The sequence below is a fragment of the Tachyglossus aculeatus genome, chromosome 22 (assembly GCF_015852505.1).
Source record: "Tachyglossus aculeatus isolate mTacAcu1 chromosome 22, mTacAcu1.pri, whole genome shotgun sequence".
NCBI lineage: Eukaryota > Metazoa > Chordata > Mammalia > Monotremata > Tachyglossidae > Tachyglossus > Tachyglossus aculeatus.
Genome location: NC_052087.1, coordinates 45,673,923 through 45,695,888, shown reverse-complemented (window position 1 = coordinate 45,695,888; position 21,966 = coordinate 45,673,923). Strand labels below are relative to the sequence as shown.

Here is a 21,966-nt window from a genome sequence, read left to right as displayed (position 1 = left end):
AATCCCCATTTTCCAGATGAGGTAATTGAGGCATGGAGAAGTTAATTGACTTGCCCAAAGTAATACAGCTGACAAGTGGTGGAGTTGGGATTAGAACCCATGACCCCTGACTCCCAAGCCCATTCCACTGAGCCACGCTGCTTCTCTGTCCTTAGTGTCCTTCTAGACACTAAGCTCCTCGTGGTCAGAGAACGTATCTATCAACTCTACCGTATTATATGCTCCCAAGCACACGCTCTCTGCACACAGCACTCAGTCAACAACATTGATTGATTGATGTATGTCATCACTTCATCCTTCCTCTGAACCAGAATGAGTCAATCGTTGTACAATTCTAAAATGTCCTTGCATGTTGAGGCTTATGTTTCAGCTCCATGTTATTAATGGAAGTAAATATTCAGAAAAATGGCACTAGTGTCTTTCCCTTCAGAGGAGGTTAATTTTATTTTGAGTATGATCTACAAAAAGATAAGGGCAAGCGTGCTGTTTCATCATGTTAGTAGGCTCTGATTCAGCCTTGAGGACTTCTTTCATTAAACAAGAAAAATGAGCTCCTTTTTTTTTCAACTTTCCCAGAGAGAATGTAATAAATTAAGTAATAATGTCTCCTGACGTTTTTCTTCATGAAATCCCAGGATTTCCCACCCCCGAGCCAAATTCTTGGTCCTAGTCGGAGGGGCAGAATTAACCTTTTCCTCTCTGTTTTCTCACCTTCATTCATTCATTCATTCAATCGTATTTATTGAGTGCTTACTGTGTGCAAAGCACTGTTCTAAGCTGTTATTTCTAATGCTTTTAATGACTCCAAGAAACCAATTTTCCTCTCCTTTGCCCTGACTTGTTCCCTTCCTCGCTTTTCCATGCCTCCAGATCTCCCTCTGGACTTGGAGCTGTTTAATTTGTATTTCATCCCTCTGGCTCTGAGACTATTTGTTCAGTAGCCATCCGGCTGTGATGATATAAGTCACAGCAATGTGGTGCATGGGTGTGTTTGTGTACACATGTATTTCATCTTAGAATGGTGGGAAGGCGGTGGCAGTGGCTTCTGACCATTGTGACTTGACTCTTAGCTGCGAGAAGCTTGTCAGTCAGTCAGTTGTATTTATTGAGCACCTACGGTGTTTATAGCACTGTACTAAGTGCTTGGGAGAGTACAATATAACAGACACTTTCCTGCCCACAGAGAGTTTACAGTCTAGAAGACGAGCTTACGGTCTAGAGAAGCTTGAAATTCTGCTCCTCTAGCCACAGCTTCCTGCCACTCATATTGCATTCATTCATTCATTCCATGTGCAGAGCACTGTAGTAAGCACTTTGGAAAGTGCAAAATAACAATAAACACATCCCCCCTGCCCTACCTCCTTCCCCTCCCCACAGCACTTGTATATATGTTTGTACAGATTTACAATTCTATTTATTTTACTTGTACGTATTTACTATTCTATTTATTTTGTTAATGATGTGCATTTAGCTTTAATTCTATTTGTTTTGACGACTTGGCACCTGTCCACATGTTTTGTTTTGCTTTCTGTCTCCCCCTTCTAGACTGTGAGCCCGTTGTTGGGTAGGGACCGTCTGTATATATTGCCGACTTGTACTTCCCAAGTGCTTAGTATGGTGCTCTGCACACAGTAAGTGCTCAATAAATACGATTGAATGAATGAATGAATGAATTCCCTGCAGTATTGTATCTAGCTTTGCCCTTGTCTTTTGTTTTGTTTTCCTGTCTTCGTCACTTCATTTTACCTCATTTATCCTTTGTCTACAACCTCGTTCTTAAATTGTGAGTCTCTCGGGGGCCAGAGACTGTGTCTAATTCTTAGCCACGTATTTTTCTCCAGAGTTTAATTACAGTACTTAGCTCACAGTAGGTGCTTAATATATATTATTACAGTACTACTAAACAGACAGCTCCCTGATCAGGGTAGAATCAATTGATCGTATTTATTGAGTGCTTACTATGTACAAGGCACTGTACTAAGCAGTTGGGGAAGTATGATATAAGAAACATGACAGACACATTCCCTGCCCATAATGAGCTTACAGTCTAGAAGGGGAGACAGACACTAGTAGAAATGAGTAAATTACAGTTATGTACATAAGTACCGTGGGGCTGGGAGCAGGGATGAATAAAGGGAGCAAATCAGGGTGACATAGAAGGCAGTGGGAGAAGAGGAAAGGAGGGCTTAGTCAGGGAAGGCCTCTTGCAGAAGATGGGTCTGATGTACTAAGCACTTGGGAGAGTACAGGATAACAGAGTTAGTAGACACATCCATCTAGACTGGAAGCTCGTTATGGGCAGGGAGCATATCTGCTAATTCGGTTGTATTGTCCTCTCCCAAGAACTTAGTATAGTGCTCTGCATGTAGTAAGTGCTCAATAAATATCATTGATTGACTGATTGATTCCCTACCCACTCCGAGTTTACCATCTTAAGGGGGAGAACAAATCTGCTTTCCCAGCCTGGCTCTGGCCCCGGGCTCCTAGCTATCTTTGGCTTTGGAGTATCACCTCCAGATAAGTTGATTTTCAGAGCTAGAGCATGGAAGATCTTTGTACCAGATGTCAGAATCCAGTAATCAGGAGGGATTCAAAGTTGCTCTGCCAAGATGTCTTCTCATCCCCCCTCTACTCTCCTTGTGGGAAGGGATAATGTCAACCAACTCTGTTATATTGTGCTCTTCCAAGTGCTTAGAACAGTGTTCTGCACACTGTAAGGGCTCAATAAGTATGACTGATTAACTATTAGTACATAAGTACTGGGGATAGATATTCATTACATGCCTCGTTTTAAACTTGACCATGTCTAAAGCTATTCGGAAGCACTGCATTTTGAAGGAATATATATTCTGGGTAAGTGTCCTAGTTTCTATTTTTTGAGTACCTTTGATGGAAATAAAATAATAGAGCATCTAAATCAGTGCTGAATGTTCCATTCTAAAACAAAGCCTGCCTACAAGCTGGTGACTGTAAAATGCTAGTAATTTATTGCCAAATAGAAACATTATTACCATGTGTTCTTCTTTCCCCCTCCTTTATTTTGTTTATCCCATATTTCTTCTCCCACCTCTGCAGGTTTTCCCACTGCTTCTGGACCGTATCCCTTGTTTTGAAATCTTATCTCTCCCCAGGGCCAATTGTTCCATCTTACCTGACAAGCCCTATCTGCCGGCTCTTCAATCATTTTTGTCTCTCTTCTCTGGATCCTTTCCAGTTTCTAAAGTGTGGTGACTGAAACAGAACACAGTTTTCTGAGAAGTGTCTGCTCAGACAACTGGAAACTAGAGACTCCAAAACTCTGCACGTTTTCCACACCCAATCAACCCCAGAAAAGTGGAAAGTAATATGGCCTAGTTTGTCTTATTCTACCATATTCCTCAGCTGTAAAATGGGGATTCAATCCTACTCCCTCCTACTTAGACTGTGAGCGCCGTATAATGATGGCATTTATTAAGCGCTTATTATGTGCAAGTCACTGTTCTAAGAGCTGGGGAGGTTACAAGGTGATCAGGTTGTCCCACGGGGAGTTCACAGTCTTAATCCCCATTTTACAGATGAGGTAACTGAGGCCCGGAGAAGTTAAGTGACTTGCCCGAAGTCACACAGCTGACAATTGGCGGAGCTGGGATTTGAACCCCTGACCTCTGATTCCAAAACCCATGCTCTTTCCACTGAGCCATCCTGCTTCCCCAAAATGGCATATATATATATATATATATAGGGAATGCATCTGTGACCTCTGTTGTGTTGTACTCTCCCAACAGTTCAGTACAGTGCTCTGCACAGTACAGTGCTCTGCACACAGTAAGCACTCGATACATACAATTGATTGATGTGTAAATATATATGTATATAATTATATATGCACTTCATATAGCATATATGATTTTTTGATGGCATTTAAGTGCTCACTATGTGTCAAACACTGTTCTAAGTGCTGTGGTAGGTACAAGTTAATTAGGTAGGACACAGCCGCTGTCTCGCACGGGGCTCACAGTCTGTGTAGGAGGGAGTAGGATTGAACCCCGAATTTGCAGTTGAGGGAACTGAGGTGTAAAGTGATTTGTCCAGTGGCACACAGCAGACGAGTGGAGGAGCTGGAGTTAGAACCCAAGTCCTCCTGACTCCCAGCCCCGTGCTCTCATCACTTGGCCATGCTGCTTCTCAGAAATAGATTGTAAAGATGAACCGGGGTTTAACTTCTTCTCTATTTGAAAGATGGACACAATTCTATGTCCTGTGCCAATCTTATGAGACTTCTCTTGCCCCCCAAGAGTTCCCCAAAACCATAGCGAAGGACACCACAGTGCCTTATTCATTCAATCATATTTATTGAGCACTTACTGTGTGCAGAGCACTGTACCAAACACCTGAGCAAATAGAAGTGTTCTACTTTTAGAATGCCTTTTTATTCTAGACGCAGCGTGGCTCAGTGGAAAGAGCACGGGCTTTGGAGTCAGAATTCATGGGTTCAAATCCCGGCTCCACCAACTGTCAGCTGTGTGACTTTGGGCAAGTCACTTAACTTCTCTGTGCCTCAGTTACCTTATCTGGAAAATGGGAATTAAGACTGTGAGCCCCCTGTGGGACAACCTGATCACCTTGTAACCTCCCCAGTGCTTAGAACAGTACTTTGCACATAGTAAGTGCTTAATAAATGCCATTATTATTATTATTATTTTTATGTATCATTTATCATGTATCATCCCCATTGCAAATATGTGTATACCTGTACTTATCTCTAATTTATTTACTTATCTGTTTATTTGTTTATGTTAATGTCTGTCTCCCCCTCTAGACTGTGAGCTCACTGTGGGAAAGAATGTGTCTGTTTGTTGTTGTACTCTCCCAAGAGCTCAGTACACTTCTTTGCACACAGTAAGTGCTCGGTAAATATGATTGCATGATGAATGAATGAATTTAATCAGTGGTATTTACTGATCGCTTACTGAGTGCAGGGCACTGTACTAAGCGCTTGGGAGAATACAGTACAACAGTGTCGGCAGACACTGCCCACAAGGAGCTGACGGTCTAGAGGAGGCAAGCCTTCTTCCTGATGACAACAGGTGGGAAGGATAGGGAAGTCGAGGACCTTAGGGAAGGTGAATTTACTGAGCACCTCCTGAGTGCACAGTGCTGTTCTAAGCACTTGGGTAAGTACAGCAGGTGCATGCTACAAATACCCTGCCGCCAGGGAGTTTACACTATAATAGGAGAAACAGACAAAATAATGTTCACAAATAGAGTTATCAGAATCAATAATTGGCTAAGCACATGCACACACGCACAAGTGTTGGGGATGGGTTTGAAGAAATATATGAATTCAAGAGTTCACTATCAATCAGTTGGATTTATTGGGCACTTACTAAGTGAAGAGAACTGCAGTAAGCGCTTGGGAGAGTACAATAGAACAGAATTAGAAGACATGTTCCCTGCCCATTACGAGCTTATGGTCTAGAAGGGGAGCAAGCAATATATAGAAGCAGCATGGTCTAGTGGATAGACCTTGGGCCTGGGAGTCAGAAGGGCCTGGATTTTAGTCCCAGCTCTGCCGTTTGCCTGCTGTGTGACCTTGGGTAAGTCACTTCACTTTTCTTTGCCTTAGTTTCCTCATCCATAAAATGAGGATTAAGACAATGAGCCCCAATGTGGGACAGGAACTGTGTCCATTCTGACTATCTTGTATCTACCCCAGTGCTCAGTACAGTGCCTGGCGTATAGTACATGCTTAAAAACATACCATTAAAAAAATATAATGATGTTTAAGCGCATACTTTGGGCCAGGCACTGTCCTAAACCCTGGGGTGGGTACAAGTAAATCAAGTTGTACGCAGTCCTTGTCCCACATGGGGCTCACAGACTCAACCCCCATTTTGCAGATGAGATAAATGAGGCATAGGGAAGTGAAGTGACTTGCCCAAGGTCACACAGAGGACAAGTTGTGGAGCCAGGATTAGAATCCATGACCTTCTGACTCCTAGGCCTGTGCTCTATCCACTGTGCCAGGCTGCTTCTGTGTGCAGAGCACCGAGCACCTGGGAAAGTACACAGTATAATAGAGTTAGTAGAGATTATCCCTGTCCACAAGGGAGAGCCAGATGTTTAAAGAAATTACAGATACGGGATACTGAAGAGAATAAAGATATTTATGATATTTAAAGATAAATATCCCCCTCTAGACTGTAAGCTAGTTGTGGCCAGGGAATGTGTTATATTGTACTCTCCCAAGTTCGGTACTCTGCACACAGTAAGCATTCAATAAATATCATTAAGTACAAAGTGCTTAAGGGGTATTCAGCCAAGTGCACAGTTGATGCAGAGAGGAGGACAGATAGGGGAAATGAGGGCTTAGTCAGACTTTCCTGATTTTAAATACTTCTAGATTTTTCAGTTTCACTTTTCACTTTTTTTCTCTGAGCATAATTGTCTTTGCAACCTTCAAGGGCCACTGGCATTCGTCCTGGTCAGTTATTTGCAAAAAACATCTCAAATAAAGCAAAGGTGAGAAGCAGTATAGGCTAGTATCAAGAGCAGGGGCTTGGGAGTCAGATGACATGGGTTCTAGTCCCAGCTCTACGTCTTGTGTGCTTTGTGACCCTGGGCAAGTCACTTCACTTCTCTTGGCCTAAGTTACCTCGTCTGTAAAATGAGGATTAAGACTGTGAGTCCCATGTGGGACAGGGACTGTGTCCAACCTGATTAGCTTGTATCTACCCACGTGCTTAGCATAGTGCCTGGCACATACTAAGCGCTTGACAGATACCATCATTATTAAGTGAGAAACATGCATCGGGGCTCTTTACCTTCTGCCAGCCTCCAATCGATCCACTTTCTCTTCCTTTCCATTTGGGCAAGCATCGGGTCAGCGTCTCAACCCCCCTGTTCCTGGTATAAGCAATATTCCCTGCCCCCGCCCTCCCCCCCACCCCCCAAACCTGGTTATCTTCATGGCTAGCTGCAAATCCTCTCCAGTTTGATCAAACTCTTCCCTCCTGAAGTGAATTTATTTCCTTTTCCTCCTCCGTCGCTCAGGCCTGGGTTCTGGTCGATGCCTTTGCTGCATAGCAGGGTTCTTATCGACGGTAGCTATCGAGCACTTGCAGTGAGCAGAGCACTGTGCTAAGGGCTTGGGAGAGTACAGTACAACAGAGTCGGTAGGCACGTTCCCTGCCCGCAAGAAGGTTACATTTTGGTTAGAAAAGTTTCTTCTGGGCTGCTGGGCTGCTCTGTAGCAACTGTCCCTCACCCTGGCAGCTCTTCAGCTCTCTGTGAGAACAACGAAGCAACCCAGACAGCTGACAGAGTGGTTGAGATTGTTTGTTTGCTTCGTTGGAGCACTCTGGCCAAGAATTTGTTGCCGAGATGATAATAATAATACACATATTATATGAGAAGCAGTGTGGCTCAGTGGAAAGAGCCCGTGCTTTGGAGTCAGAGGTCATGGGTACAAATCCTGGCTCCGCCAACTGTCAGCTGTGTGACTTTGGGCAAGTCACTTAACTTCTCTGGGCCTCAGTTACCTCATCTGTAAAAATGGGGATGAAGACTGTGAGCCCCTCCGTGGGACAACCTAATTACCTTGTAACCTCCCCAGCACTTAGAACCATGCTTTGCACATAGTAAGCGCTTAACAAATGCCATCATTAAGTTAAATTAAATTAATTCATATTAATAATTGCAGTACCTGTTAAGCTCTTACTGTATGCCAAGCACTGTTCTAAGCACTTGGGTAGCTACAAGCTTATCGAGTCGGACACAGTCATGGTCTTGATCCCTGTTTTAAAGATGAGGTAACTGAGGCCCAAAGAAGTGAAGTGACTGGCTCAAGATCACATGGCAAACAAGTGGCTGAGCTGGGATTAGAACCCAGGTCCTCCTGACTCCCAGGCCCAGCCTCTTTCCAATAAGCCACGCTTGGCACATAGAAAGCGCTTAACAAATACCACTATTCTTAGGACTGGTATTACTTTTATTAGTGTTTTAAGCTTCAGGCATTTCTACTGGGTTCACCAGGGGAGCACTCATATTGGCAGGTTGCAGGGTGGTGTATTAAGAGAGGGGCTGGCTTTGTGGATGGCTCAGAGGAAGCAGACACAGCTGGAGATATGAATCTTTGAATATTGGGAAGGAAACTTGGGTTTAAAATCGTGACTGCAATTACTCCAAGAAGGTCTGGGCAAGTGTGGGTGGAATAATGGAGAAAATGCAGTCTTTTTCAAAGGCAATTTTGTTCCTTTCAGGGATAAGGAATGGCATTTGGGATTTTGAGGCCTTTTGGGCCAGTAGGTTATTTTTACTTACAGGTGGCTAATCAGTCCATCAGCGGTAGTTCTTGAGTGCTTACTGTGTGCACGGCACCGGGCTAAGCACTTGGGAGAGGACAGCATAGTAGAGTTAATAGAAATAATAATAATAATTATTATTACTATGCATCAGGCACTGTACTGAGTGCTGGGGTGGGTACAAGCAAATCAGGTTGGACACAGTCCCTGTCCCATGTGGGGCTCACACTCTTATTCCCGTTTAACAGATGAGGCAACTGAGGCCCAGGGAAGTGAAAAGACTTGCCCAAGGTCACACAGCAGCCAAGTGGAAGAACCGGGGTTAGAACCAATGACCTTCTGATTCCCAGGCCTGTGCTCTATCCGCTATGCCATGATGTTTCTTTGGTTTCATGGAGTTTACAGTCTAGTAGAGACAGACAGACTATGAAATGAATTACAGAGAAGGGAAGTGACAGAGTCTAAGGCTAAGTATGGAAGTGCTGTGAAGTTTGGGGTGGGGAGAGTAGCGCAGTGCTTAGGGGTACAGACCCAAGTGCATAAGAAATGCAGAGGGGAGGGAAAATAAGGTGGGGAGTTAGGATTCTAGTCAGGGAGACTAATAATAATAATAATGATGGTATTTGTTAAGCACTTACTGGGTGCCAAGCACCGGTCTAAAAGCTGGGGTGGATGCAAGCTAATCAGGTTGGACACACTCCCTGTCCCACATGGGGCTCACAGTCTTAATCCTCATTTTACAGATGAGGGAACTGAGGCAAAGAGATGTGAAGGGTCTTGTCTAATGTCACCCAGCAGATGAGCGGCAGAGCCGGAATTAGAACCCAGGTCCTTCTGACTCCCAGGCCCCAGCTCTATCCACTAGATCATGCTGTTTCTCTAGCTAACTGGTGGGAGTCAGTCAATCAGTCAGTTGTATTTATTAAGTGCTTACTTGTTGTCATTGTCTTATGCTGTCAAGTCGTGTCCATCCCATAGCGATGCCATGGACACATCTCTCCCAGAACGCCCCACCTCCATCTGTAGTTGTTCTGGTTGTGGGTCCGTAGAGTTTTCTTGGTAAAAATACAGAAGCGGTTTACCATTGCCTTCTTCCGGGCAGTAAATCTGAGTCTCCACCCTCAACTCTCTCCCATGTGGCTGCTGCCCAGCACAGGGGAGTTTTGACTTGTAGCAGATTGCCTTCCACTTGCTAGCCACTGCCCAAGCTAGTAATGGAATGGGTAGGCCTCAGCCTGACTCTCCCTCCCATAGCTGAGCCTGGTAGAGTGCTGGAAACTCTCCAGGTATGACCCTGAGAGGTTGAGAGCTTACTAGGGGAGGGTATTATGTAGAGCTGCACCATCAGGGGCGTCAGTCAATCAGTGGTATTTATTGAGTGCTTACTGCATGCAGAGCACTGTACTAAGCGCTTGCAAGTGAACAATATAACAGAGTTGGCAAACACGGAGTTGCCTGCAAGGAGCTTACTGTAGGCTCCTTGTTGGGGGTAGGTTGGTGGAGTTGAAGTTTGAACTGTTGCTGACTGCAGCCAGTGGGGATCATCAGAGGTTGAGACCCTTTCCCTAGACTGTAAACCCATTGTGGGCAGGGAATGTGTCTATTTTTTGGTATATTGTACACTCTCAAGTGCTTAGTACAATGCTTTGCACACAGTAAGTGCTCAATAAATATGATGGATTCTTCTCTGGAGAGTCCTGATAATAATAATTATAGTATTTGTTAAGTGCTTACTATGTGCCAATCACTGTTCTAAGTGCTGGGGTAGATGCAAACTTATCGGGTTGGACACAGTCCTTGTCCCACATAGGGAGTCTTAATCCCCATTTTTCAGATGAGGCAGCTGAGGCCCAGAGAAGTGAAATTATTTGCCCAAGGTCACACAGCAAACAAGTGGCGGAGTGGGGATTAGAACTCAAGAACTTCTAACTCCCAGGGTCATGCTTTATCCACTAGGCCATGCTGCTTCTCATCATCATCAATCGTATTTATTGAGCGCTTACTGTGTGCAGAGCACTGTACTAAGCGCTTGGGAAGTACAAGTTGGCAACATATAGAGACAGTCACTACCCAACAGTGGGCTCACAGTCTAAAAGTCTCTTGTGCTGATGTCACAAGGGACCAGCTTCTTGCCTTTTCTGTAGACTGGAAGCTCTCCCTATAGACTGTGAGCTCCTTGTGGGTAGAGATCACCTCCACCAACTCCACTGTAGTGAACTTTCCCAAGCGCTTAGTACAGTGCTGCACACAGAGGCAGTACTCAACACAAAAAGTACCGCTGATGGATTAATTCTGAGTTATTCCCGACATCATTATTGGCTACCACCAGCAAGCCCCCGTCATGGTTGAGGGACCACCATGTTTGGGCTTTGAGAGAAATCGAGCCTCCGGAGCATGTGATTTTTTTTTCCTCTAATGGTATTTGTTAAGTGCTTACCATGTGCCAGGTTCTAAGCTCTGGGGTAGATACAAGCTAATCAATTTGGACACAGCCCTTGTCCCACATGGTGCTCTTCATCCCCATTTTACAGATGAGGTGACTGAGGCCCAGAGAAGCAAAGTGTCACTGAGGGTCACACAGCAGACAAGCATCTGGTCATTTGCTCCGGCACGCATCAGTGACCGCCCCGGGGGCTGTCTTCAGATCAGCATCCTTCCGAAGAGCCAGCTCCTCCCAAGGCTGGCTGCCTCTGTTTCCTTTGGTTACTATGGCAGCAGGAAGAAATGGGGAGAAAGCACAAACCTCGGGAGGCGGGCACAGAAACTTGGGCACTTGCATTTCCCAGCCGGAGGAGCAGGCAATCCCGGGGGAACTGCGGGTAGGAAGGAGATGGGTTTCCGACGGCTTCGCTGCCTGTGTGGTGTCGAGGTCGGGGGAGGTGGTGTCCGGCTGCAGGGGGCTGGATGGCTCTGTCTTCCAGGGAAAACCCGGGGACCGGCAACCCCACGGGGGTGGGGGTCCCCCATCTCGGGCTCCAGGATTCTGTGGGCAGATGCAACAGGGATGGCATTTGTGTGCCCTTTGGGCTGGGTGACTAGGGTGGGCAGAGTGAGGCTGTCTCCTCTTCCCCATGTTCCCCATCCCCCAGGCCCGTCAAATATCTTGGGCTTTTGGAAAATGCAATTTATATGCACAGCCAAGTGTCTGCTTGGCTTCGGGAGGTCAGGTGCCGGGGAGTGAAGCGCTTCCACGAGATTGGATGGGTGCGGGAAGGGGAGATGAGAGAGTTGGGAGAAGGGGCCGCGAGACCCAGTTTGTAAAGCCCTGTCTCTCCTGATGGGATGGGGGAAGACGAGAGATGTTTTCTGGGCCAGGTGAGGTGATGTGGTTTAAATTGATTGATTGGTTTGGAGCCTACGAGGGCAAGGGCACGTATGTGTCTGTGTGTGTCTGTGTGTATGTGAGATATTGGGATTTGGGGAGCAGGAACACTGAACACTTGGATTGAGGGTTCTGCCACTATGGAGGCACATCACTGTACTGAATGAGAGCCTGGTGTCAGACAGCTCCCTCAGGGATTTTGCGAGTGTTTGGCCAGGGTGCCATTTGACTCTGGGGGGGTTTCCTCTCTCATGGGGTCGCCTGCTCTGTGTAGATGGCCACCCCTCTTTCTTCAGACCCTCTAGCAGTCAGTGGGAGTGTGTTTGTCTTGAAAATATCAGGGAGGTTCTGTGCACACACACAAGTGTGTGTGTGAGTGTGCGTGCATGCTCTCTCCTCTTGACACCACTGATATTTCACAGTCTTTGTGGAACTGTGTGTGATTCAGAGAGCAAAGGTATAAGTGTGTTTTTCCAGGAATCTGCAGTTAGGATGTGTTCTCAACAGAAAGTCCTTTTTTTTAAATAGTATTTAAAAATCATTACTATGTTTCATGCGCTGTTCTAAGCTCTGGGGTGGATACCAAGTAATCAGGCTGGACACAGTCCCTGTCCCATATGGAGCTCACAGTCTTCATCCCCATTTTACAGATGAGGGAACTGAGGCTCAGCGAAGTGAAGTGACTTCCCAAGATCACCCAGCAGATAAGTGGTGGAGCCGGGACTAGAACCCAAGTCCTTTTGCCTCCCAGGCCCGGGCGGGCTCTGTCCACTAGGGCCATGCTGATTCTCCCGCCCCCTGACCTCATTCCTTGGAGGAACAGAGGCAGGGCGATCGGCTGTGACAGGTCTCCACGTGACAGGGAAAGAGCTCTCTGCTGGCCCTGTCCGCTCCCGGAGCACCTCTTGTCCTGCTGTTGACCCTGGGCTGCTGGGCAACTAGAAACAGCTTCTTATTAAGAACTCCAGTGCTAATTTTAAATGGCTTAATAATAATGATGATGGTATTTGTTAGGTGCTTACTATGTGCCAAGCACTGTTCTAAGCACTGGGGTAGATACAAGGTAATCAGGTTGGGGCTCACAGACTTAATCCCCATTTGACAGATGAGGTAACTGAGGCACAGAGAAGTTAAGTGACTTTCCCAAAGTCACACAGCTGATCAGGGGCAGGCTTGTGAACTCTTTCCCTGAAAACATACTCTCTGGACAGCGACACTGTCTGATCTCCTTATCTTGTAGTTACCCCAGCACTCAGTACCACGTTTGGCACAAAGTGAAGGCTTTACAAGTACTTATTGTTATTATTATCATTATTATTCACATTAGCTGGCTAGTCCCCTATCTGGTTCTATTAGGATACTGGCCACCTTTTTATGCCCAGAATTATAAATTGAGGGTCCCAGTCTCCCTTCTGCCTAGTTCCTGCCACCAAGTAAGGGAAACAGCCTGGCATAATGGATAGAGCACAGGGCTGAGAGTCAGAAGATCATGGGTTCTAATCCCAGCTCCGCCACTTGTCTGCTGTGTGGCCTTAGACAAGTAACTTCACTTCCCTGTGACTGTTACCTTATTTGTAAAATGGGGATTGAGACTGAGCCCCACATGGGATATGGGACAGGTGCTGTGTCCAACCTGATTTGCTTGTATCCACCCCAGCGGTTAGTACAGTGTGTGGTGCATAGTAAGTGCTTAATAAATACAATCATTATTATTATTAAGTGCTGTGCCTTGGAAGTAGCAGCCACGTTTACGGGGGCCTGGGAGGAGAACACAAAGGTTCAGAAGCCAGTTTTTTATTTCTTTAATGGTATTCGTTAAGTTCTTACTATGTGCCAGGCACTATACTAAGCTCTGGGGTAGCTACAAGTTAATCAGGTTGGACACACTCCTTGTCCCACATAGGCCTTGCAGTCTTAATCCCCATTTTCCACATAATAATAATAATAATAATAATAATAATAATAATAATGGCATTTACTATGTGTCGAGCACTGTTCCAAGGGCTGGGGTAGATACAAGGTAATCAGGTTATCCCACATGGGGCTCCCGGTCTTAATCCCAATTTTCCATGCGAAGGAACTGAGGCACAAGAAGTTATGTGACTTGCCCAAGGTCATATAGCAGACAAGTGGCGGAGCAGGAATTAGAACCCAGGTCCTTCTGACTCCCAGGCGTGTTCCCTATCCACTAAGCCACGCTGCTTCTAGGAGAGTGCAGTGGGAAACAGTTAAGCTATCTGAGTTTAACTCGAGCAGAATACGTAATGAATGCAGAAGGGTAGATCCAAATGAAAATGGTCATGTGGACAGAAGTGCGTGTTCTACTGCCAGTAACATCCCCAAGGGAGGAAGCGGCAAATTGTTAGGCATTAAACTGTGCCTCGTCCTGGGATGTTCCCACTTGAATTCAGACTCTGAGGAGTGACAGACCCAAATCCCATAGCCAGTCCCAGGATTAACACTTCCCCTGCCCAAAGGGGGAAGTCCCTTGGACCCAAGCCCCAAGGTAGCGTGATTTAGCAGGCAGAGCTATCCGGGGTATTTATTGAGCGTTTATTCGTGTGTGGAGACCTGGACTAAGTGCTTGGGAAAGTACAATAGAGGTAGTAGACATGATTCCCTGCCCTTGAGGAGCTCACAATCGAGTGGGAGTCAGGGAACCAGCGTTCTCATTCCAGTTCGTCCCTCCGGACTGTAAACTCATTGTGGGCAAGGAATGTGTCTACCAACTGTGTTACGTTGTACTCCCCAAGCACTTAATATAGGGCTCTGCACACAGTAAGTGCTCAAATACCATTGATAGATGGGGTCTACCATTTACCTGCTGTATGACCTTGGGCAAGTCACTCACTTCTTTGGGTCTCAGTTTCCTCATCTGTAAAGCAGCATGGTGTACTGGATAGAGCACCAGTCTGGGAGTCAGAAGGTCATGGTTCTAATTCCGGCTCTGCCACTTGTCTGCTGTGTGTGACTTTGGGCAAATCACTTCACTTCTCTGTGCCGTGGTTACCTCATCAGTAAAATGGGGATTGAGACTGCAAGCCCCAGGTAGGATGGAGACTGTGTCTAACCTGATTTGCATGTATCTACCCCAGTGCTTAGTACAGTGCCTGGCACATAGAAAGCACTTAAGAAATACCACAATTATTTATTATTATTACTAAAATGGGGATTAAATATCTGTTTTCCCTCCCTCTTAAACTGGGTGCCTCACATGGGAAAGGAACTGTGTCTGGTCTGATTATCAGTCAATCAGTGGTATTTATTGAGTGCTTTCTGTGTGCGGAACACTGTACTAAGTGCTTGGGAGAGTACCATAGAATAAAGTCAGTAGATATGTCCCATGCCTGAAATGAGCTTACAGCCTAGATTATCTTGTATAAGAATAATAATAATAATAATAATTGTTGTATTAAGTGCTTACTATGTGCCAGCCACTGTTCTAAGTGCTGGGGTAAGTACAAGCAAATTGGGTTGGACACAGTCCCTGTCCTGCATGGAGCTCACAATTCATTCATTCATTCATTCAATCGTATATATTGAGCGCTTACTGTGTGCAGAGCACTGTACTAAGAGCTTGGGAAATACAAGTTGGCAACATATAGAGATGGTCCTTACCCAACAGTGGGCTCACAGTCTGGAAACAATCTTAATTTTCATTTTACAACTGAGGTAATTGAGGTACAGAGAATCAATCAATCAATCAATTGTATTTATTGAGTGCTTACTGTGTGCAGAGCACTGTACTAAGCGCATGGGAAGTACAAGTTGGCAACATCTAGAGATGGTCCCTACCCAACAGTGGGCTCACAGTCTAGAAGAGTGGGCTCACAGAGAAGTGAAGTGATTTGCCCAAGGCCACACAGCAAAATGACGGTGTCAGGATTAGAACCCATGACCTTCTGTCTCCTGGTCTGTGCTCTATCCACTACTCCAGGCTATTTCCCCTATCAGCACTTAGTATTCATTCATTCATTCATTCAGTTGTATTTACTGAGCTCTTACTGTGTGCAGAGCACTGTACCAATCTCTTGGAAAGTATAATTCAGCAACGAATAGAGACAATCCCTGCCCACAATGGGCTCACAGTCTGGGGGGAGGGGGCGGGGGGGGGGAGACGGGCATCAGAACAAATAAACAGGCATCAATAGCATCACTATAAATAAATAGAATTATAAATATGCACATATATACACAAGAGCTGTGCAGGGGTAGAGCAAAGGGAGCGAGTCAGGGCGATGGGAAGGAGAGGGGGAGAAGAGGAAAAGGGGGGCTTAGTCTGGGAAGGCCTCATGGAGAAGGTGAGCCTTCAGTAGAGCTTTGAAGGGGGAAAGTGTGCTAGTTTGGTGGATTTGAGGAGAGAGGGCATTCCAGGCCAGAGATAGTACGTGGGCCAGGGGTCAATGGTGGGGCAGGTGAGAATGAGGCACAGTGAGAAGATTAGTAGCAGAGGAGCAGAGTGTTCAGGCTGCGATGTAGAAGGAGAGAAGAGAGGTGAGGTAAGAAGGGACAAGGTGATGCAGAGCTCTGAAGCAAATAGTGAGGAGTTTTTGCTTGCTATGGAGGTTGATAGGCAGCCTTGACAGACAGTAAGTGCTTAACAATTATTATTATTATTATTTTTTTTTTTATTTATGGTACTTGTTAAGTGCAGTACAGTGTGGCAAGTACTGGTCTAAGCACTGGAGTAGATACAAGTTAACGAGGTTAGACACAGTTCCTGTCCCACATAAGGCTCACAGTCTAAGTAGGAGAGATAATAGGAGAACTGAGTCAAGGAGAAGTGAAGTGACTTGCCCAAAGTCATCCAGCAAGCATTTGACAGAGCTGGGATTAGAACCCAGGTCCTCTGATTCCCAAGCCCAGACACCAGACTTTCCACTAGGCCATGTTGCTTCTCTGTCATCGTCATCATCAACACTCACACTACTCTGGCCTGGAGAAGACTACTCAGGCCTATCCCAACCTGAATTTCCACCCCCAAGGCTGGGCCAGGATTGGGCTAGGGAACAGGTTGCTGGCCAAATGGAAATTCCCCTGGCTGATTCCTCTACCCAGATTTTCTCATCATTTCACACCTAAGTGCCCTGTTTATAGGGAACGTGTCTCAGGATTCTGTAGTAACAGCATGGCTCAGTGTGTAGAGCATGGGCCTGGGAATCAGAAGGACCTGGGTTCTAATCCCGGCTCCACCACATGTCTTCTGTGTGCCATTGGGCAAGTCACTTAACTTCCCTGTGCCTCAGTTACCTCATCTGTAAAAAACCAATGGAGATAAGAGTGTGAGCCCCATGTGGGACAGGGACTGATTGACTGCCCCAGCACTTAAAACAGTGCTTAGCATATAGTAAGCGCTTAACAAGTACCATGATTATTATCATTATTATCAGTTCTTTCCCAGTGCTTAGTCCAGAGTGTAGTGCATTCTGGGTTGCTCAATAAATACCATTACTTCTAGTAAACCAGCGAACATGTCCAAGAGATGAAGGGGACTTATCTTTAGGGATCCTCAGCCTTGTTGTCCTGGTAACAGGCCTGCTTAAGGGAGGGACAAAGATGAGGCTCCGGGAACAGAAGGGAGTAGTGGCTAGAGCGTGGTCTTGGGAGTCAGGAGGTCATGGGTACTAATCCTGGCCCCACCACTTGTCTGCTCTGTGGCTTTGGGCAAGTCACTTCACTTCTCTGTGGCTCAGTTACCTCATCTGGAAAATGGGGATTAAGACTGTGAGCCCCATGTGGGACAGGATCTGTGTCCTACCTGAATTGATTGTTTCCACCCCAGCGCTTATTTTAGTGCCTGGTACATAGTAAGGCTATGTGGGCAGGGAATGTGTTTGTTCATTGTTGTATTGTACTCTCCTGAGCACTTAGTACAGTGTTCTGAACACAATAAGCCCTCAATATGATTGAATGAATGCAATATAACAGACACATTCCCTACCCACAGCAAGCTTACAGTCTAGAATTTATCTCTAGTTAGATTCAGTGTAGTTTCTGTTTCTCTCTAGTTGGCAGGCCATGCCATGGAGGAAGATCTCCACTGATTTTTGGTTTTTTTCTTTAATCCACATCCTGCCTGCAAAATAATCAACATTCCTCTAGCCCCCACCCTAAAAGAGAAGTCTTTGTTCCAAAAGGGTGATGGGGGAAATCGAAAGAGCATAAAATTCTGGTCAAAAGCCTTTTACATCGGTTGATTTTCTTTAATGGCCCCGGCTGGATTGTAGCTTTTTCTTTATTTTCCACGCCAGATCTAGATGACTCAGACAATGCCCAGTGGCAGGGACTGCTGGGAAGTGCCTGGCCCCTCACGGTGGCTAATCGGAGCAGCCGAAATGGCCAAGACCCTCCGTCCCCCTTTTCCCCCGGCTCCCCGCCGTGGGCTCTGTGCAGGTGTCGGGGAGAAAACTGGCAGGTGAATGCTTCAGAACCAGTGAATGCCAGGCTTTGTGTGGCCTGGGTTTCTGGAACAGTCAGGGGTGTTGGGAAGATACAATGGCCCTCAGTTGTTTATTTTCATGAGTCCAAGAGCTGGGCCTCTGAGCAGTGTGGGAATCTGGGCGGGAATCGATCCATTGGTTTGCCCCAGGGGCATTGGGGCAGGCCACTGCACTTCCTGCTGTTCACCCTGTAGGAGACTGCCCCAGCTACACCCCCCTGGACACGGCTGACCAACATCCGATGGGGCAGGTCTGAGTCCTGAGGGCTCCCAGTATCGGCGCTAATAATAATAATAATGATTGTGGTATTTGTTAAGTGCTTACTATGTGCCAGGCATTGTACAAAGTTCTGGGATGGATGCAAACAAATTGGGTTGAACGCAGTCCCTTTCTCACGTGGGGCTCCCAGTCTCAATCCCTATTTTACAAATGAGGGAACTGAGGCCCAGAGAAGTGAAGTGACTTGTTCAAGGTCAAACAGCAGACAGTTGTGGAGCCGGGATTAAAACCCATGGCCTTCTGATTCCCAGGCCCGGGCTCTATCCACTAGACTAATGCTGCTTCTCTAGAGAGGAGGGGCCAGTGGCCATGGATGGGCTTGTGGGCGAGCTGCAAATTAGTCCAGTTGCCATGGGGCCCCTTCCTCTTCCTCCAAGCCCCCTCTAGATCTGACTCCAAAATCGAGTCCCACTGGGGGGGATCATCAGTCAGTCAATCAATCAGTGGTATTTCTTGAGCCATTACTGTGCAAAGAGCACTGTAGTAGTTAATCATATTAATTGAACACTTACTATGTGCAGAGCACTGTACTAAGCGCTTGGGTGAGGACAATATACCAGACATATTCCCTGACCACATGGAGCTTACAGTCTAGAAGGGGGAGACAGACATTAATAGAAATAAATAAATGACAGATCTGGACATAAGTTCTGTGGGTTTGGGATCTTGAAGGGAGCAAGTTAGGGCAATGGGTTCTAATCCCAGCTCCTCCATTTGTCTGCTCGGTGATTTTGGGCAAGTCCCTTTACTTCTCTGGGCCTCAGTTACTTCATCTGTAAAATGGGGATTGAGACTGTGAGCCCCATGTGGGACAGGGACTGTGTCCAACCCAATTTGTTTTGTATCCACCCCAGCACTTAGTACAGTGCCTGGCACATAGTAAGTGCTTAACAAATATCATAATTATTATTAATTATTATTATTACTATTATTCATTGCCCGGGGGTTCACCCCCAGAGACCTGAACCCAAACCCCCCCCGACGGACACGGAGGGTCCCCAGGGCAAGAAAGCCATTCAGCGGCAAGGTCAGAAGAAGATGAGAAATGCTGCTACATATTAAGCGCTTCATCCCGGCCAAGCACTTTGATAAACACTGGGGCAATCAGATTAGACAAATCAGCCCCTCATACCTGGGACTCACAGTCTAAGAGGGAGGGAGAACTGGTATTTCTCCTGCCTTTTAGACGTGAGGAAAAAGAGGCACAGAGAGGTGAACTGACTTGCCCGAGGTAACATAGCAGGCAAATGACAGAGGTGGGATTAGAACCCGGGTCTTCTGGTACCCAGTTGGTCTTCTGCTCTTTTCCCCTGGACTGGCATGTAAGGTTGCAGTTGCTGCTGCTTCAGCCAAAATGAGGTGTTGGGGCAGGATGCTGCGGCCTGACACCAATGTCTAGGAATCTTGGAGTAGTAGAACGGTGCAGCACGTCCTCAGAAACGTGCTTCTCTCTGGGACCCGTTTTTGGCATAGAGCTACAGTGTCAGCCTCCTTGGCTCTGGGCTATTTTTGGAGAAAAAAAGTGTCCACAGAATATAATAGTTTATTCCATGGTCTATTTCTGGATGTTAGCCTGATATTTGTGGAAGCGTGCGTATGTGTGGGGTACATCTGGTGACTTTAGGTTGCTCATTATCAGTGGGTGGTTCTTCCTTCCTGGGCAGCTGATGGAGTGCTTGAGGGCGCTTAGTACAGTGCCCAGTGCTTAGTACAGTGCCTGCCACATAGTAAGAGCTTAGTAAATGACATAATTATTATTATTGTGTACTTGCAGTCTTCCCCAGGGAGAGGGCAAGGGTGTGTTAGGGTTCGCCGGATGCTAGCCAAAAGCAGAGTTCATGGTTGGCCTCGAAATATGTATGCCACAAGGAGTCATTGCCTGGGGTCTTTTTCCAGGGAGAGGGGTCATTCTCCCCCTTGGGGGCCCCTTCTGTCCTCTCAGCATTTACTGAAAAGCAGAGTGTCCACAAGGAAAGAGCACAGGCTTGGGAGTCAGGAGTCCTGAGTTCTAATCCCAGTTCTGCACTTGCCTGCTGTGTGACCTTGGGCAAGCCACTTAACCTCTCTGTTCATTCATTCAATCATTCATTCAATCGTATTTATTGAGCGCTTACTGTGTGCAGAGCATTGTATTAAGCGCTTCGGAGAGTACAATACAACAATAAGCAGATACATTCCCTGCCCACGATGAACTTACAATACAGAGGTGGGGAGACAGACATGAATACAAATAAATAAAATGTTTTGTTTTGTTGTCTGTCTCCCCCTTCTAGACTGTGAGCCCATTGTTGGGTAGGGACCGTCTCTATATGTTGACGACTTGTACTTCCCTGCACACAGTAAGCCCTCAATAAATACGATTGAATGAATGAATGAAATAGAATGACAGATATGTACATATGTACTGTGGAGCTGGGAAGGGAGAAGAGCAAAGGAAACAAGTCAGGATGATGCAGAACCGAGTGGGAGGTGTGGAGGTGTGAAAAGGTGGGGCGTAGCCTGGGAAGGCCTCTTGGAGGAGACATGCTTTCAATAAGGCTTTGAAGGTGGGGACAGTAATTGTATTTATTGAGCACTCACTGTGTGCAAAGCACTGTATGAAGCACTTGGGAGACTACAATATAGCAGTAAACAGACACATTCCCTGCCCACAGTGAGCTTATAGTATAGAGGGGGAGACAGGCATTAATATAAATAAGTACGTAAATTATGGATACGTACATATCTTAGAGAAGCAGCATGGCTCAGTGGAAAGAGCACGGGCTTTGGAGTCAGGGGTCATGGGTTCAAATCCCAGCTCTGCCAATTGTCAGCTGTGTGACTTTGGGCAAGTCACTTAACTTCTCTGTGCCTCAGTGACCTCACCTGTAAAATGGGGATTAAGACTGTGAGCCCCCTCCGTGGGACAAACTGATCACCTTGTAACCTCCCCAGCACTTAGAACAGTGCTTTGCACAAAGTAAGCGCTTAAAAAATGCCATCATTATTATTGTTATTATTACATAATTGCTGTGGGGCTCTTTCTCAGTTTCCTCAGCTGTAAAATGGGAATTTAATAGTTCTCCCTCCTGCTTAAAGGGAAAGCACCATGGGGTACAGAGAATGCATCCAATATGATCCTCTTCTATCTAACCTGGTGTTTAGTAGCACACTTGACACATAGCAAGCAGTGAAGCAGTGTGGCCTACCGGAAAGAACAGGGGCCTGGGAGTCAGAAGACCTGGGTTCTAATCCCAGCTCTTCCACCTGTCACTGTGAGACATTGGGTAAGTCAGTTCACTTCCCTGTGCCTCAGTTACCTCAATCGTAAAATGGGGATTAAGACTGTGAGCACCATGTGGGACGGAGATTGCATTTGACCTAACTTGTAATAATAATAATTATTATTATAATGGTATTAAGTGCTTACTATGTGCCAAGCACTGTTCTAAACGCTCAGGTAGATACAAGGTAATTAGGTTGTCCCACATGGGGCTCACAGTCTTAATCCCCATTTTACAGATGTGGTAACTGAGGCACAGAGAAGTTAAGTGATTTGCCCAAAGTCCCACAGCTGACAAGTGGCAGAGTCAGGATTAGAACCCTCGACCTCTGACTCCCAAGCCTAGGCTCTTTCCAATAAGCTATGCTGCTTCTCTATCTA

General features: G+C 46.2%; 1 protein-coding gene and 1 non-coding gene across 12 annotated transcripts in view; one reads left to right on the top strand and one right to left on the bottom strand.

Annotated features, from left to right (window-relative positions):
• Positions 1-21,966, top strand: part of PLEKHA7 (pleckstrin homology domain containing A7) — a 258,819-nt gene that overhangs the window by 148,917 nt on the left and 87,936 nt on the right. The window lies entirely within an intron of this gene.
• LOC119944265 lies at positions 9,449-9,586 on the bottom strand. Its single transcript, XR_005455760.1, has one exon. It is a non-coding gene; the product is annotated as a small nucleolar RNA SNORA7 (small nucleolar RNA).